The sequence below is a fragment of the Anabrus simplex genome, chromosome 1 (assembly GCF_040414725.1).
Source record: "Anabrus simplex isolate iqAnaSimp1 chromosome 1, ASM4041472v1, whole genome shotgun sequence".
NCBI classification, from domain to species: Eukaryota; Metazoa; Arthropoda; class Insecta; order Orthoptera; family Tettigoniidae; genus Anabrus; species Anabrus simplex.
Window position 1 is genome coordinate 1,641,552,520 of NC_090265.1, and position 17,735 is coordinate 1,641,570,254.

Consider the following 17,735-nt stretch of genomic DNA (forward strand, 5'->3'; position numbering starts at 1 on the left):
CTACGGGAGTCAAATCAAAAGACCTGCACCTGGCGAGCCGAAGTCCTCGAACACCTACCGGCACTAAAGGCCATACGCCACTTCATTTCATTGTGTTCTACGTTTTGGTTGTTGCTTATTACAGACTTTTCCACACTAATGAGGATGAACCAAACCCCAGGGCACTTAACGCCCTTGAAAGGCCTACCCAGCGACCGCTGCTCAGCCCGAAGGCCTGCAGATTACGAGGGGCCATGTGGTCAGCACGACTAATCCTCTCGGCCGTTATTCTGGGCTTTCGAGACCGGGGCCGCCATCTCACCGTCAGATAGCTCCTCAATTCTTATCACGTAGGCTGAGTGGACCTCGAACCAGCCTTCAGGTCGAGAGAAAAATCCCTGACCTGGCCGGGAATCGAACCCGGGGCCTCCGGGCAAGAGGCAGGCACGCTACCCCTACACCACGGGGCCGGCTTAACAAGGATGATTGGGGTATCAAACCGAATAAACCCTAATTACAGTTTTACTTTGTAACGAGCCACCCAGTCCGCCTCTGTGGTGTAGTGGTTAGCGTGATTAGCTGCCACCCCCGGAGGCCCGGGTTCGATTCCCGGCTCTGCCACGAAATTTGAAACGTAGTTACGAGGGTTGGAACGGGGTCCACTCAGTCTCGGAAGATCAACTGAGTAGAGGTTGGTTCGATTCCCTCCTCAGCCATCCTGGAAGTGGTTTTCCGTGGTTTCCCACTTCTCCTCCAGGCAAATGCCGGGATGGTACCTAACTTAAGGCCTTCCCTATTCCTTGTCTACCGCTTCGAATCTTCCCATCCCCCTCAAGTCTCCTGTTCAGCATAGCAGGGAAGGCCGCTTGGGCGAGATACTGGTCATCCTCCCCGGCTGTATCATCCGACCCAAAGTCTCGCCCTCCAGGACACTGCCCTTGAGGCGGTAGAGGTGAGATCCCTCGCTGAGTCCGAGGAAAAAATCGACCCTGGAGGGTAAACCTATACAGATGAAGAGGAAGAACGGGTCCCGTATACCAGTATACTCAGAAGGTATCCCTGAACTACCTCCGAAAGTTTGGCAGTGGAATTCGGTTTCACCCTGTGTAATAGACTGATATACAGTAGAGTCTCGATAATCCGAGGAAACTGGTGGGGAATCTACCTCAGATTTGAATAACTCGGACTGTATGGAGCCACACAGGGAAAATCGTGAAACATGAAAAAAATCAGCAACGATTGAAGCTAAGTTCCTGTATTGTCATTTCCTACAGTGTTATAGCATGGATTGTCAATTTTTTGAAAAAGTAATTCATTGAATTCTGTTTCTGAATGTTGCATCGCTTCTATGCAGCAATGTCATGCCGTCGCTTGAAGAGCAGGTAGTCGGTGGGAGTTGCCTCTGGTTTTGTTCTACGTAGCGTAGTGCCGCCTCCAGCGCAGTGAGACATATTTGGCGCCTTCTCTACTAAAACCTCTTCCTCGTTATCTTCTGTTGATTCATTCAACATTTCAATGATTTTTGCCATTGATGCTCTCACCATTCCCGGTAAGGTCGAGAATTTTAACCATAATCGATAACTTCTCCCGACACGGGGACTGAGTGTGTGTGTCGCATGCATCATCATTTCATCCTCATCACGACGCGCAGGTCACCTTCGGGAGTCAAATAAAAAGACCTGCACCACCTGCACCTGGTGAGCCGAAGTCCTCGGACACCTCCCGGCACTAAAAGCCATACGCCACTTCACTTCATTGTGTTCTAGGATTTGGTTATTGCTTATTACAACGCACACTATGGTACACCATTTCCACTTCCATTATAACGTATAAGTTCAAAGCTCACTGTTGAAGAAGCCTTTCTGGTGGACGGTCGAGATTTATTCTGATGACGGAGAGGGAAGATCTCTGCGAAACGTAAAGAATTTCACCTCGTTTTCTTGACACGGCATAAGTTTAAAAGCCTATATCATGTCTATTTCAATGATTGATGCGTCTGTAAGTTCATACTGTTCATCACCCTTCATCCGTTCCGTAATTCCGATTTCACTACATCTTTACATCGGTTCTAGGACATTCCGTACCATTGAAAGACTGAGAAGTATTGCGAAGTGAAAACGATATCCTAATGAATGTATTCATTTGTACGTTGCCCACTAGTGACGCAGAAACCTGAGACCACCACTGATGTTAACCTTCCGCAGGGGCTCAACCGATCTGATTGGCACACAGGTTAATTCTTATCTCGTATTCCTCATTCGCTACTTCCACCTTTCAGTAGTTTCCTGTTTCCGCGCGACCATCAAGCCCACATCGGTCAGTTCATCAGAATATTTTATTTTACTTACTTGATAATAAAATAATGCAGTAGCTTATAAATATTCACAATAGTAATGATATTATCCATTCTTATACTCGTCGGGCACATTGCGCCTGAACACGTTGTATATTTTATTGAATTGTTTTGTTTCAGGATATATACTTCAAAAAATCGACTTTCTCATGATAATATTTACGTGAACATAAGTGGTAAGTATAGTTTAAAGGGCAATTATTAAAATAGAACTTTTCTTCAGCAAATGTAAATCATGTCCGCCTCTGTGGTGTAGTGGTTGGCGTGATTAGCTGCCACCCCCGGAGGGCCGGGTTCGATTCCCGGCTCTGCCACGAAATTTGAAAAGTGGTATGAGAGCTAGAACGGGGTCCACTCAGCCTCGGGAGGTCAACTGAGTAGAGGTGGGTTCGATTCCCACCTCAGCCATCCTGGAAGTGGTTTTCCGTGGTTTCCCACTTCTCCTCCAGGCGAATGCCGGGATGGTACCTAACTTAAGGCCACGGCCGCTTCCTTCCCTCTTCCTTACCTATCCCTTCCAATCTTTCCATCGCTCCACAAGGCCCCTGTTCAGCATAGCAGGTGAGGCCGCCTGGGCGAGGTACTGGTCATACTCCCCAGTTGTCTCCCCCGACCAAGAGTCTGAAGCTCCAGGACGCTGCCCTCGAGGCGGTATAGGTGGGATCCCTCGCTGAGTCCGAGGGAAAAACCGAACCTGGAGGATAAACAGATGATGATGATGATGAAATGTAAATCATTTTGGTTTCTGATTTCTAGAGTGTGTCTGTCAGGCTCATTACGGTCGCTGGCGTGGAAATGGATTTTCAGTTTGACATCAGGTAGTACGGATTGTCCTGGCGTAAATATTTGGGGATTGCGGGAAACCGTTCGCAGGTAGTTAACGACCTAGGTGGTACGAAATGTCCTCAAAAATCAAGTGGTACGGAATTTCCGTGGTACGAAATGTCGGAATATCCTTTACATCCGGGTATCTGTGAGATTCGATCTGACAAAATTTGATATGTCATCATCATTTCTGTAATCGGAGTTACTGTCAGCAGACACTTGATTCTCCTAACCAGTACACTATGTCCTTCATGGTTATCTATATGAGAAGTTCATGAAGTTTTTCTCTTGCTTTCATGAGTCAATCTGGCAGGCCGTGCATATACTTTTCTTTTAGTTGCTCTAAAACGCCCTGATCCATCCATAAGTTGTATAAATTTTGTTACATTGGGGGGCGAAAATAAAGCACGAATTCCATAATATAATAGTTCCTGTTCATCTGGATGTGAACCTGCGTTGTCCATTAATAAAGCTGCTTTAAAAGACAGGGCCTTCTTTCTCAAAAACGTGTTAGTTTCAGGCACGGCAACAAACGCTTGCGTGATCTCAGTGGAGGGGAGTCACAGTACGATGATCTGGGGGGAATAACCAGGGAATGTAATGTCGTAGGCCGAGCTCGGTAGCTGCAATCGCTTAAGTGCGGCCAGTATCCAGTGGTTCGGGAGAGTCCCAGTGTCGGCAGCACTGAAGATGGTTTCTCGCGGTTATCATTTACACATCAGGCAAATGTTGGGGCTGTACGTTAATTACAGCCACGGCCATTTCCTTCCCACTTCTAGCCCTTTCCTGTACCATCGTCGCCGTAAGACTTACTCGTAAGAAAGAAATACTGTAGAAAAATCGTTTTACTTTTGCGAAAAGAAAAAACTCAAATATCGCTCGGATTTAACGGAGCCTCGAATCCAAATGAACAAAGAGAAAGGTATAGGGATGGGGAGACCAACAGTTCAACTGAGAGGTTCAGTACCGTGCAAAACGTAATCGGCCCGGAGGAAATCTCCGTGAGCGACTAAAGGAGGGTTAAGGAATTATATTTCGGACATTTTGCGTGTAGGATCGCATTAGCCACGATGTAGCTAACGAGCTAGTTTCATGTCTGAAAATGGTTTTCCGTGGTTTCCCATTTTCACACCAGGCAAATGCTGGGGCTGTACCTTAATTAAGGCCACGGCCGCTTCCTTCCAACTCCTAGGCCTTTCCTATCCCATCGTCGCCATAAGACCTATCTGTGTCGGTGCGACGTAAAAGCCCATAGCAAAAAAAAAAAAAGTTTCATGTCTCTGCGTAGACGTGCCGCGGCAACACTATAACCCAAGCTCGTGCTCATGTTTACACCACGACTGGTTCTCTGGGTAAATCTGTATACCTGAGAGTACTCTGTGTTGGTGTATTTCCGTGGACTGAGGATCGCCATGAGTCAACGAGGAAAGCCGCTATAGTGATTGTGAGGGTAAATGGACCTGTCTTAATGTTCGCTGTTGTGAGTATCGTCGTGATGCCGACTACTGTTGAGCTGTTGATGTTTGGATGTTTAGTGCATGTTAATTTGTGAATTACTGGACTGTCTTTGGAGTCGAACCAACGAACACTCATCGTGTGTTAAGTGGTCCATAGGCCGTGTGTTCAGATCCAGCGGTCTACAGACAGCTGCTGTATGAGGTGACTGGACTTGTGTGTGTGCGCATTTATTGGACCATCTTGAAATAAATTACGAGTAAAAAACAAACGGAGTTATATTCGTCATCATCATCATCATCATCATCTGTTTACCCTCCAGGTTCGGCTTTTCCCTCGGACTCAGCGAGGGATCCCACCTCTACCGCCTCAAGGGCAGTGTCCTGGAGCTTCAGACTCTTGGCCGGGGATACAACTGGGGAGAATGACCAGTACCTCGCCCAGGCGGCCTCACCTGCTATGCTGAACAGGGGCCTTGTGGAGGGATGGGAAGATTGGAAGGGATAGGCAAGGAAGAGGGAAGGAAGCGGCCGTGGCCTTAAGTTAGGTACCATCCCGGCATTCGCCTAGAGGAGAAGTGGGAAACCACGGAAAACCACTTCCAGGATGGCTGAGGTGGGAATCGAACCCACCTCTACTCAGTTGACCTCCCGAGGCTGAGTGGACCCCGTTCCAGCCCTCGTACCACTTTTCAAATTTCGTCGCAGAGCCGGGAATCGAACCCGGACCTCCGGGGGTGGCAGCTAATCACACTAACCACTACACCACAGAGGCGGACAGTTATATTCGTAACATTATTAATTCACTCCTCGTACTGTCTTCAACGTGAAGCGAATTTGGCCTATTCTGACGACCAACTTCGTAGGTATGACCAAAAGTAATGTTCTACGATAACCAACTTATTCGTAATGAGAACCATAATTGCAGAGAAAACACAACACTACACAAGTCTAATCAGCTATGAATAGCCACACTTACTAATTACTGTCTATTCACAAGTCCCTCTTCCTTACGGCACAGCAGGCGGTCTAGTCCGTTGCTATATCTCTAGACAGTTAATCCTTACTTTTACCACTGATGATAACATGTAGTAGACACGCGATTGAGATGCGGATTACGAGACAAATTATACTCACTGTCCGCGAGAAATAAACAACAATCGAATGGCAAATAACATATCAGAAAAGAAAAGTAGAATTGAATTTATGGCCGAAACTTAAATACGGTACGTAATGAATCAATCACGTCGTCCATTGCACTGAAGGCCAAATGAATTATTTCATCCTGGATGTGTGCAAGGTCAGGTTCAAGCCGGAGGTAGGTCTGTGATGTTTTGGGGGGGTGTTTTCCGTATCAAGGCCAACGGCCGTACCAGTGTTGAAACACCGGATCCCGTGAGATCTCCGAAGTTAAGCAACATTGGGCGTGGTCAGGAGTTGGATGGGTTGCCACGCGCTGTTTGTGGGGGTAAGGGAATGGAGGAGCGGAAAGGAACTGGCCACCCTACAGCACGTAAACTCCGGCTCAGGAACACCTCTGTGGAGGTTCGGACCTACCTTCTGGCAGAATATACCCTTACTTCGTATCATGGATTGAGCCCGCTCACTGATATGACCACTGACATGGACCAGCATGTTTATTTAAACATTCTGGATGATCAGGTGTTGCCTTTCAGTCAACATCTGCATGATGAGTATGCTACTGATACCCCGGGTTTTCAAGATGACAACAGCAAAGTTCATCGGGCTGGAGGCAGACGTGACTGGTTTTATGAACACTTCTAATCCCTATTACATCTCGATTGGCCTGCAAAATCGCCTGATTTGAACCTTATTGAAAATCTGTGCGAAATGTTGGAACAGCGCGTAATACACCGACATCAGCATCCCCGTAATTTGGTGGAATTCCGCGATCAAATCCTCAGCGAGTGGTTTAACCTGGCAAAACGTTCCTGCGCAACCTTTTGGACTCACTTGCTAACCGAATCCAGGCGGTCATCAAGTCCCGAGGTGGAGTTACACGGTGTTAAATGATGCTTGTAATAATTTATCCAGGGGTGACTATTTTTTTGTTCGGTGAGTTTACGTCAGTGACAGGGCTGCGGAATATTCTTGTGGTCATTCCCTCACCTTCTAGGTTCCTACTTCTTTCTCTCTTTGTGTAACGTTCTGTTGGAGTGTTGACTCCATGTTGTGAAGGTGGCGCGCCGTTCACGCTGTTTGACCTTCAGCAAAAGCGCGACAAGATCGCTGCACCATCTGGTAGACGTATGATACCAGTTACGTGACTATTGTTCGTGAGCCGTGTTAATAGATATTTTGTGAAAATTATTATTTAATATAATATTAGTATTATTAGTGACAGTGCTGTGTAGTTAATTCGCACAATATGGAGCCACTACCAGGTCCATCTCAACAATCAGAAAAAAATTCTAATGTGGAACTAAAAGCTGATTATTCTCAACGAGTTCTGAGAGCAAATCAACTAAACTTCGGAACGGTATAGGAGAAATGATTACTAAAATGTTGGACGACAGTGGTATTGATCCGGATCACTAGATAGGAAGTGATGATGAAACAGATTCGGAACAGGAAGCAGTTGATAATAATAGAGGAGAGGACATAGAAACCTGTGAAGTTGATATGACAATCATGAAACAAAGGTAATGGAGTCCAGTCGAATGAAGTCAGGTGATCCACGAAATATTAGATTAGGAAATGAACTCGTAAAGGAAGTAAGTGAATATTGTTATTACTTGGGTAGTAGAATAACTAACTATGGCAGACGTAAGGAGGACATAAAGTGCAGACTGACCCAAGCAAGGAATCTCTTACTTAAGAAACGAAATTGCTCACTTTGAACATTGATACAGGTATATGGAAGATGCTTTTGAAGAATTTCGTCTGGAGCATGGCATTGTATGGAAGAGAAACATGGACAATAACTAGCTCAGAAAGAAAGAAAATAGGAGCTTTTGAAGAGTGATATTACAGAAGAATGCTAAATGGGTATATAGAACCATATATAAATAGATGACTTACTGAATCAAACTGGTGCAAGGAGAACGAATTAACAAAATTTGACCAGAAGAAGAGACAGAACGGTAGGGCACATCCTAAGACACCCGGGTCTTGTTCAGTCAATTTTTGAGGGAAGTGTAGATGGTAAAAACGACAGGGATAGACCAAGGTATGAATATGACTAACAGATTAGAGTAGATGTAGGATATAGTACCTAGTTACGTAGAAATGAACACGTTAAGAATTCTCGTTATATTTACTTATAAGTCTATATTTGCTAGCCAGCTTTCTTCCTTCAGTATTACTCCGATTAATACGTCCATTTCTTAGTTTCTTAGTTTCCTGAAAGTCCTAATTTTTAACCCCTCCCTCCAAATCAAGATTGCAGCGCAATCTGCCAGACAAGCTAGAAGATTGAAATTTGCCAAAATTATACTTTTTAGCCTGTAACCGACGGAAAAGTTCCAAAATGTTAAAATGTTTCACTTTTTATACCCGAAGAATATCGAAATATGGAGGCAATTTTAATGACGGAGCAGATCTTTGTTTCGAGGTATTTAGTGGCTAAACGGTAAGTCCTATCACAAAACGGATGGCACAATCTCAATTAAATTTGAAGTGATCTACAACTTTGGTCCTATGACTTTTTGTCGTCTCCTTCTTCCTTATATGTTAGGTTTGGCTGCATTTATCGATTGAACGTGAATTTTGAGCTTTTTACACGTATATTTCATACTTTAAATCACTTACAGGAAAGATAGAATCATAAATTCTACTCGAACATTGACTCACCCTGAAGCCATACGTGAGCCAAATGCTATATGTATACACGTCGCATAATTATCCGAAAAGTAATCCACTGTGACACAATCTTACCCAAATTTCACCTTATTCAACGTTCCTAACTCAATCTGACCAATGAATAGATGAGATACGTGAAAATATCACAGGACCAGCCATTTCAACCGCTAAATACGGCGTCTTATAGTGCAATCTGTCTGTCGATATGACGTACCGTTTAGCAGCAGTTAATCTGTAAATGAAGGTCTGCAATATTGAAAACATGCGTATACTTTCGAATGCCGATCTATATATATTCACTGATGTCGATTTGTAGCGATCTAAAAAGGATGTGTCATCTATCGTAATCAGTACTCCCCGCATCGACTTTGATTGGCAGTAGAAATTGGGTCCTTCTCCAATTCACGTATAAGTGGCATCAATAAGGATGACCTACCATTGTAATGAATAATTCCCTCCTCGATTTGACTTGCAGAAGGCAAGGGAGCAGGCAGTTTTGTTCAAAACTCCCCTACACGATTGTGTTTGGCTGTAGGCAAGGGTGCCCGCCGTTATAAATAAATGCACCCACCTAAAATGTGACTGGTGTTGGCATAGTGGCCTACTTTTTTAATGGAAACTTACTAATTCGGTGTGACTGGCAGTAAGCTGGCTGGCAGTAGGAAAACGGGCCTGTCATTATAATGATAACAGCACAACTCAGTTTTGACTGGCAGTAGGGAAGTTGCCTGCCATTATGATAAAAACTGCTCAATTGAATCTGTATGGAAGTAGGAAATGGGGCCTGCCACCGTAATGTAAACTTCCCAATTCAACTGTAAATGGCAGTACGCAAATGAGCCTGCCGTTATCATTACAAATCCACAACTCACACTTAATATTGGAAATAACGTATTGGGACCTGCCCATGCTGTTTCTTGGATAACTTTAAGAGAAATGCAATTTTTAAAAATCGTATTCTCTGCATGTGCAGTAATTTACTTCGATATCCTTATACACTGTTGAATACTGTAGCGAAGCACGGGTACATTTGTTAGTTTACTTATAAGTCTGTTTTGATTTACTAGCCAGCTTTCTTCCTTCAGTATTATTCCGATTAATACGCCCCTTTCTTGATCTATTACTTTACATTTGAAAATAATATGTTCTATAGTTTTTTTACCTACAGTTTAAGGACACATTAGGTTGTCTATAATTTTGAACCTGTATAAATACGACTAGATATGACCATATCCTGTTATTAAATATGGATTTAAATCCAAATTTAGTTTAAGTCTGTCTTGTATGTTTGGACTGTATGATTTTGTGGTGTGCTTCCATTCAATTTGCCACTTCACTATACTATTACATATTTAGGTACACGCTTATAGCACTTCACGACATCATCGCTAATCGCGGCCTGTTTCGCTATTTGGTTAATCTGCAGATCTTCGGGCTGAGCAGCGGTCATTTGGAAGGCCAAGGACTTTCGGGGCTCTTGCGCCATGGGGTTTGGTTCGGTTTTTCGCTATTTGTTCAGCAAGCTCATTTCCCTGGAGCCCTATATTTGCCTTATTCCATTTGAATTCAATTTTCAACTTATGCAACCCAAGAATTTTAACGGTATTATTAATTTTTTCTATTAGGTATGGGTGTTCCTTCCTATTCTTGAGACCGAGCTCGATAGCTGCAGTCGCTTAAGTGCGGCCAGTATCCAGTATTCGGGAGATAGTAGGTTCGAACCCCACTGTCGGCAGCCCTGAAAATGGTTTTCCGTGGTTTCCCATTTTCACACCAGGCAAATGCTGGGGCTGTACCTTAATTAAGGCCATGGCCGCTTCCTTCCAACTCCTAGCCCTTTCCTGTCCCATCGTCGCCATAAGACCTATCTGTGTCGGTGCGACGTAAAAGCAACTAGCAAAAAAAAAAACTAGCCTATTCTTGAGCAGTTCTAATGTTATGCAGCTGTCAGTGTATATGGTCATTTTTCTTTTATCAACTATCATCTGCTGAAAGGTATTAAGTGGCAGTGAGGTGATTCAGCTAGGTGAAAATGTAGTAAGCAGTCTGGCCTATGCTGACGAAATTAGGTTTGCGAGGCATAAGGAGTCGTTCATTTGCATGCCCTTCACAGCCCATTTGCCGATTGCTTTATTTTTCGAAGTGTCGGTCCTCCTTCATATTTCCTCTGATTAGTAGTAAGGGAGGATGGTTGCTTAGTTGTAATTTCTCTAAAAACAATAATCAAAACCACACCTAGATAATAATAATAATAATAATAATAATAATAATAATAATAATAATAATAATAATAATAATGTTCGCCTTTGTGGTGTAGTGGTTAGTGTGATTAGCTGCCAACCCCGGAGGCACAGGCTCGATTCCTGGCTCTCCCACGAGAATATGAAAAAGTTACGAGGATTGGAACGAGGTCCACTCAGCCTCGGGAGGTCAACTAAGCAGAAGACGGTTCGATTCTCACTTTAGCCACCCTCGAAGTGGTTTTCCTTGGTTTCCAGCTTCCTTCTTCTTTCCCTATCCCTTCTGATCTTCCCATCCCGCCAATAGGACCTCTGTTCAGCATAGCATTGACGCCGCCTGGGCGAGATATTTGTCCTCCTCCCCAGTCGAATCCCCAGACCCAAAGTCTCAAGCTCCACGACACTGCGTTTGAGGCGGTACAGGTGAGATCCCTCGCTGAGTCCGAGGGAAAAGCCAAACCTGGACGCTAAACGAAATAAATAATAATAATAATATAACAGAAACAATACCAAAAAGGAGACTGCAATTTTTTGAGCATATCTATACATGGATGATAACAGATGACAAAACAGTACCTTTGGGAGAAAATGTCAACAACGAGCTGGATACAAGACGTCAAAGAAGATGTGGAAAGAAATAACGTAAGAAATAATAATAATAATAATAATAATAATAATAATAATAATAATAATAATTGTACCAGAGGTACGCCTTCTCCGGCTATTTAAACTGTGCGCCTTCTCCACTAAGGCCATCTCTGACAGGGAATGAGAACGTTTAAGACTTCCTAAAACATTCTTCTCCGATGGTTAGATGGCACTAGCAGCTGTTTTCTAGCGGTCTCTAGTGGCTTAAGTTCCAATCTACCGCCAAAGTAATTCAATTTGTTATAGTTTGTAAACCTTTTTATTGGATATTGTTTTTTATGTGCCGAAGTGTCAATACTTCACATGGATCCTCCTCCAATGTAATCTGAATTCCACACGTCCGCAGCTAAATTCTCTAACCAATCAGTACCCGGGGGTGTGTATGGAAATTTAGCCTATCAGCGTTCTGGATTCTAAGTTCATCTGGAACTTTCCTCTGCTGAGCTATTTAAAGAGAGAGCTTAGGGCCGTCTTATCTGAATTGTTTCGGTGATTGAGTACGCGACTTGACGGAGGTTAGAGGGGTGTCGTGACCTACCTGTCCTGAGAGACGTTCTTGTAGGTTGGTCACCAGGCCGTTGGATGTTGAAGTATTACCTGTCCTGCCGAGCGGAAGTAGGGAGGTAACTGTAGGTGTGACTAAGTCCCGCAACTCACGAAATGAAAGAACGAATAAACTATACTGTATTTTATTACCTGAGACAACTAATTTTACTATATACAATATGTACAAGTTCTGAATGTGTCTATCTGAACAGAGAGCGAACTTGTTCCACGCGCCTACTTCTCTACTACGCGTATCTCTGAATCTTGCCCTGCGGCACTTGGGCTATGCTCGAAAAGAATCTCGTTCTGACAAGTACGAACTACTGGTTGGGAGAAGGCCCCGCGCCATCTTGGCCTGGGGTTATATCTCTGCTCTTGGACTCAAAGTTCGATCCCTACCCGCTACCTAGGGGTTGGGTCTTATGGGCGTTACTAAACTGTTCATCTAGTCAGTGGCGCCCTCAATTAGTTATTCTCGAATGATTACTACAGTACGTGCTGCCATCTTACTTTGTACTCATCCTTCCTTGTTTTTCTCTAAAGTGCAACTGTACTGGCCTTGACTAGCCTCGTTCCTTGCTTTGTTCCTTTGTCGGATATCGATGGGCCGCCCAGCCCGCATACCAACCCTATTTGACTACATCAAATAAACAAGCTTCCGCTCTGGTCAACAACTTTCGTAAGCTTTCGTAAGCGCATCTCGCAAGCCGCTCTCTACTGCATGTAACTTCTTGAGAAGTTACTTTTGCCTTCTAAAATATTATATCTAACTATAATTATTATTCCATCACGCTGATACTACAAGGTGTCTCATATCGATGACTATTATTCCAATACTAATTTATTTCCCTGGACACCTTGAGTTCGAGTCTCGGCTGCAAACCCGGCTGCCGTCCATCCGGCAGTCCGCCGGTTCGAGTCCCTGGGGAGCTCGGTACACGACAGGGGGCAGAGGGCAGGAGGTGGCCGGCTTGGAGAAGAACCACCATTAACAGGTAATGGCAGAATTTACCTTAACATGTGATTATGCCAGCGTGTGTTTTGAGAGATTTCAGCAGATCTTCTTAAATCTTAGGCCCTATATGTAATATTTTCATTTCTTGCTGAAATGTAGGACCTTCTTTGGACATAATTTATATACCCTACTGGGAAAGTATATAATATAAGGGAGCTCGAGTGGTGATACTGGGAACTCTCTCCCCTTCTAGATTTGAGCTGGGTGACTAAAGTTTTCAGCATCTAAATTTTGGAAATTTGTCTCGGCCTTTATATGTTCCCTTTTCAGTCATCCTTGTTAGCATGGGATAAACCTCTGCGTCATTGGGCCTTAAGCCCACTTAAGTTCTTGTCTTTTCCAGACTAGGCGAATTGGCCGTGCGGTTAGGGGCACGCAGCGGTGAGTTTTCATCCGGGAGATAGTGGGTTCGAGCCCCACTATCGGCACCCCTGAGGATGGTTTTCCGTGGTTTCCCATTTTCACACCAGATAAATGTTGGGGCTGTACCTTATTTAAGGCCACAGCCGCTTCCTTCCCACTCCTAATACTTTCCTATACCGACGTCGCCATAAGACCTATCTGTGTCGGTGCGACGTAAAACAAATCGTAAATTGTCTTTTCCAGAACATTCTTCTAAGGAGTACTGGTGTTTTTCCTCCTTGCCCGTTGTTAATGGCCTGCTTTTGTGGTAAACTTTTTTTTCCTTCTTAAGGCCTACTAGAACGGGTAATATTCCCCTGTATATTCTTTATGGTTCTGCGGGTAACCGTGTCTACGTTTAGATTCCCTTGGGGGACAGTGCTTTACCTGGTTGTGAAAGTTTGTAATTGATAAGCCCACCATGGGGCAATCGGTACATGTGCACTATGAAATATGGTCTCCCTATGGGTTACCAGTGTAATTGAAAATGTAAATAGCAACATACTGCCTTACTGAGGTCAGTCTCTAGATGTTTGGAGCTCTGACTCTATAATGCGTACCTGTTCGGAGCAGTTATTCTCTTTCAAATGTAGGTTGATGATTGGGAGTTCCTCCCAATTAAACTTGTGCTTGATCAAGGACATCTAAGTCCAATGCATTGCTGGAGCTGACGAATTCTATGTTAATTGTGAATATTCTAAAGTAATTTTTCAACTGCTTCTTGTTATATATTTAAATTTCTCTATCTGAATTTCAAGAAAGGAAAGAAATAAAATTCCCAAATTTTGTTAAATAAAATGTTATTCTAAATGCCCCCTGTACAAACATGCACCTCTCGCGCTTCCTTACCTCTGCGTTCCTCAATAAATCCCCGTGATAATAATAATAATAATAATAATAATAATAATAATAATAATAATAATAATAATAATGATAATAAATGTTATTGCTCTTACGTCTACTTTTACGGTTTCTGGAGATGCCGAGGTATCTAGTCCCGCAACGGTCCTTTCTCGTGCCAGTAAATCTACCGACAGGAGGCTGACGTATTTGAGCACCTTCAAATACCACCGGACAGAGCCAGGATCGAACCTGCCAAGTTGGTAACATAAGAGAAGAGGAAAGAGTAGCCAGAGAAATTTATAAAAAAGTTTCAATAATTGATGGATTCCAAGAAAGAATGAAAAGGAAATCCAGTCCAAAGTGATTTGAGAAGACAAGGAAAAAGCATAGTGCAATACGTAACAAAAACTTTTCAGTCTGTCAAACACACAGCAATTACAATATAAATTATAACACTATAAACATACCTGTAAAATACACACTATTATACAAAGAATGACATGTTTCATTCTACAAGAACATCCTCAGGTTTATCAAATCACTTAAAGCATGCTTATATATGTACAGTATTGTTTACTTTGCGTAAACTTGTCATTGATAGAGAATTTAGTGATTTTATGAACCAGTAATGACAAAACAATTTACAAGTATTAATATAATGAAAACTTACGTACTTACAGCCTCTATCAGGCCTCGTCGTAATAATAATAATAATAATAATAATAATAATAATAATAATAATAATAATAATAATAATAATAATTGTACCGTAATTCTACCGGCAGGGCGACCCAAAGGGGTGCGGGCCAATGATCTGTACTAACAAAGTAAGGACCAACCCAGAGGCTATAATGCTCAAGACAATAGGTTAAGCAACAAGAATAGAACATTTATTACAAATTAATAACAACGAACAGGTTTGGAAACGCTTGAGAATTAACATGTTTAAGTAGTAGGTTTTGACCCGTTTTTATTATTCACCTGTAAGTCGGGGACCAGCTCCATATAAAACAGCAATATAATTCTCTCCTCCTACAAGAGGACTAACATCAACGTAAATTATTTGGATTGGTACCAGATAATATTCAAACAATAACAGTACTGGGCCGATATCCAGCTTACAAATTTCCTCGAATAAATAATACATCATCTAAAAGTCAATATAAAGTTGACAACCCATTTAGGTACAATTGCAAGCGAAACACGTCGCTTCTCAAGCTGAACGCCCAGAACATTCTGGCACTTTACATATACATGAGCCAATTCTTTAGCCCCTACAGTGACTACAAGCCGAAACATCGATAACGAGGGCTCAAGTGCCCACCAATAGCTAATTACAGCTTAAAACAAGATATCGAATTTAAAGGAAGTTACAGTAAGTTTCAAAGTACATTCCACAAAGATAGCTTAAGACCTAGCTTGCTGATATCAGCACACAAACCAACGATTCCAGATACATTACCATTTCTTAGTCCCTCCCATCATCCTACCAACATTTTGAAAACCTTAACATCTTACATCCCATACCCCCTACGGTCTTTGGTTCGACGAAAGACAAGTGATCTGCTCAAAGTGCAGCAGCTGAGTGTGTCCACAGCCCGCAGAAGCAAGGCAGCCTTCGCGGGAGGGGAATGACCCAACCCCTCTCTCGGAGAACGGGAGAGGGTAAGCGCAAGTGAGCGGGGCATGAAAGAAAGAAAGAAAGGAAAGAAAAGGGGACGGGCGAGAAGGGCGCCCCAGGATGGAAAGAATTCCTTACCCTGGAACCATAAGTTAGGAACAGGGAGAGGACACATTTATTATAACACAGCCACGGGCATGATGCAAGGAAGCAAGCACAATTAAATAGATACCAACGAGCTAAATAGCACAGCAACATACACCAAGTTTTTTAAAGGGGGAGATAAAATACACGGCTCAATAATAATAATAATAATAATAATAATAATAATAATAATAATAATAATAATAATAATAATAATAATAATAATAATATCCGTCTCTGTGATGTAGTGGTCACTGTCATTAGATGCCACCCCTGGAAGCCCGGGTTCAATTAGCGGCTCCGCCACGAAAATTTGAAAAGTGGCATGATGGCTGGAACGGGATTCACTCAGCCTCGGAAGGTCACCTGAGTAGAGAGGGTTCGATTCCCGCCTCAGCCATCCTCGAAATGATTTTCCGTGGTTTCCCACTTCTTCTCGAGGCAAATGTCCGGATGGTACCTTACTTAATGCCACAGCCGCTTCCTTTCCTCTTCCTTGTCTATCCCTTCCAATCTTCCAACCCCCCACAAGGCCCCTGTTCAGCATAGCAGGTGAGGCTGCCTGGACGAGGTACTGGTCCTTCTTCCCAGTTGTATCTCCCGACCCAAAGTCTCACGCTCCAGGGTACTGCCATTGATGCAGAATAAGTGGGATCCCTTCCTGAGTCCGAGGGAAAATCCAACCCTGTAAGATAAAAAGATTACGAAAGAACGAAAGAAAGAAAGAAAGAAAGAAAGAAAGAAAGAAAGAAAGAAAGAAAGAATAATAATATTACTAATTGTTACGGAGTTACCCGAGGACCAGCAGAGGTGAAAGAAGGTGCCGGGGTGAAAGGGTCTAACTACTATGTCCAGAAAGAATTTAAACTGAAATGGAAGGTTATATTTTCAAAAAGCATCAAGTTAACAAATTCTCACTTAATAAGATAACATTGACGTAGCAATTTAAAAACAAGACTTAGAAAGGTCCAAGATTTCAGAATTTTCACGATCTTGGCCTACAAGCCCCTAGTTTTACAATTTTTGAATTCCCAGGTCAAAATTACAAAAGAGTACAACTTCATATCAGGGCAGAAATCCCTCAATACATGGAGCGCTGGCTCCCAACTCACAAATATCAAGCCTTCAAAAGGCATTCAGCAATCTTACTTTGAAAAAGAGCTAAAAGGCTCTCAGTTTTCACGCTTATTCAAGGCAACACCAAAAAATATCTTACACCTTCTGGCCTTCCATGGTCCAGCTTGCAAACTGATACAGGGGTATCTTGTACCCAACCTACAGGGCCTTCGTGTAAAAGAAATAAAACTTAAATAAATGGCCCGAACACAAAATGAATGGAAGCGTGTACTTGCACTAATAAATATGCATTCTTAAAACCTAAAGGGCACTAGGCCAATGAAACAGGGGCTATTCCCAAACTATGGAGGTGACTCGTATAAGAATAAATTGAGACTTTACGGAAAGGAAGAAAACCAGTTACAAAACGTAGTCACCTCAAACCAATATGAAGGGGAGCTCGAGAGGGTTTACAGTTTAATAAATTTACAGTTAAAGATTTTATGAAGAAATTACATAAGCTGGCATAAATTAAATTTTCAGAAAAGTAGTTTACATAGTTAAGGTTTTGGACCTCCTCCTCGAGTTAAACCGCAGAGCTAGCAAGAAATGAAGATGTTAATAGGCCATTACCTTCCTGAAGAACTGCTGCCTGATGAAAGAGGCGCCTCCCGCCTCCTGCTTGACACAAACACTCACACTTAGTTAGATGTTGATCAAAACACCAAGAGACGTGAAACTCCGCAGTTTACAAACCCCCGGGAAAAGTTCGAGACCTTTCATGAAT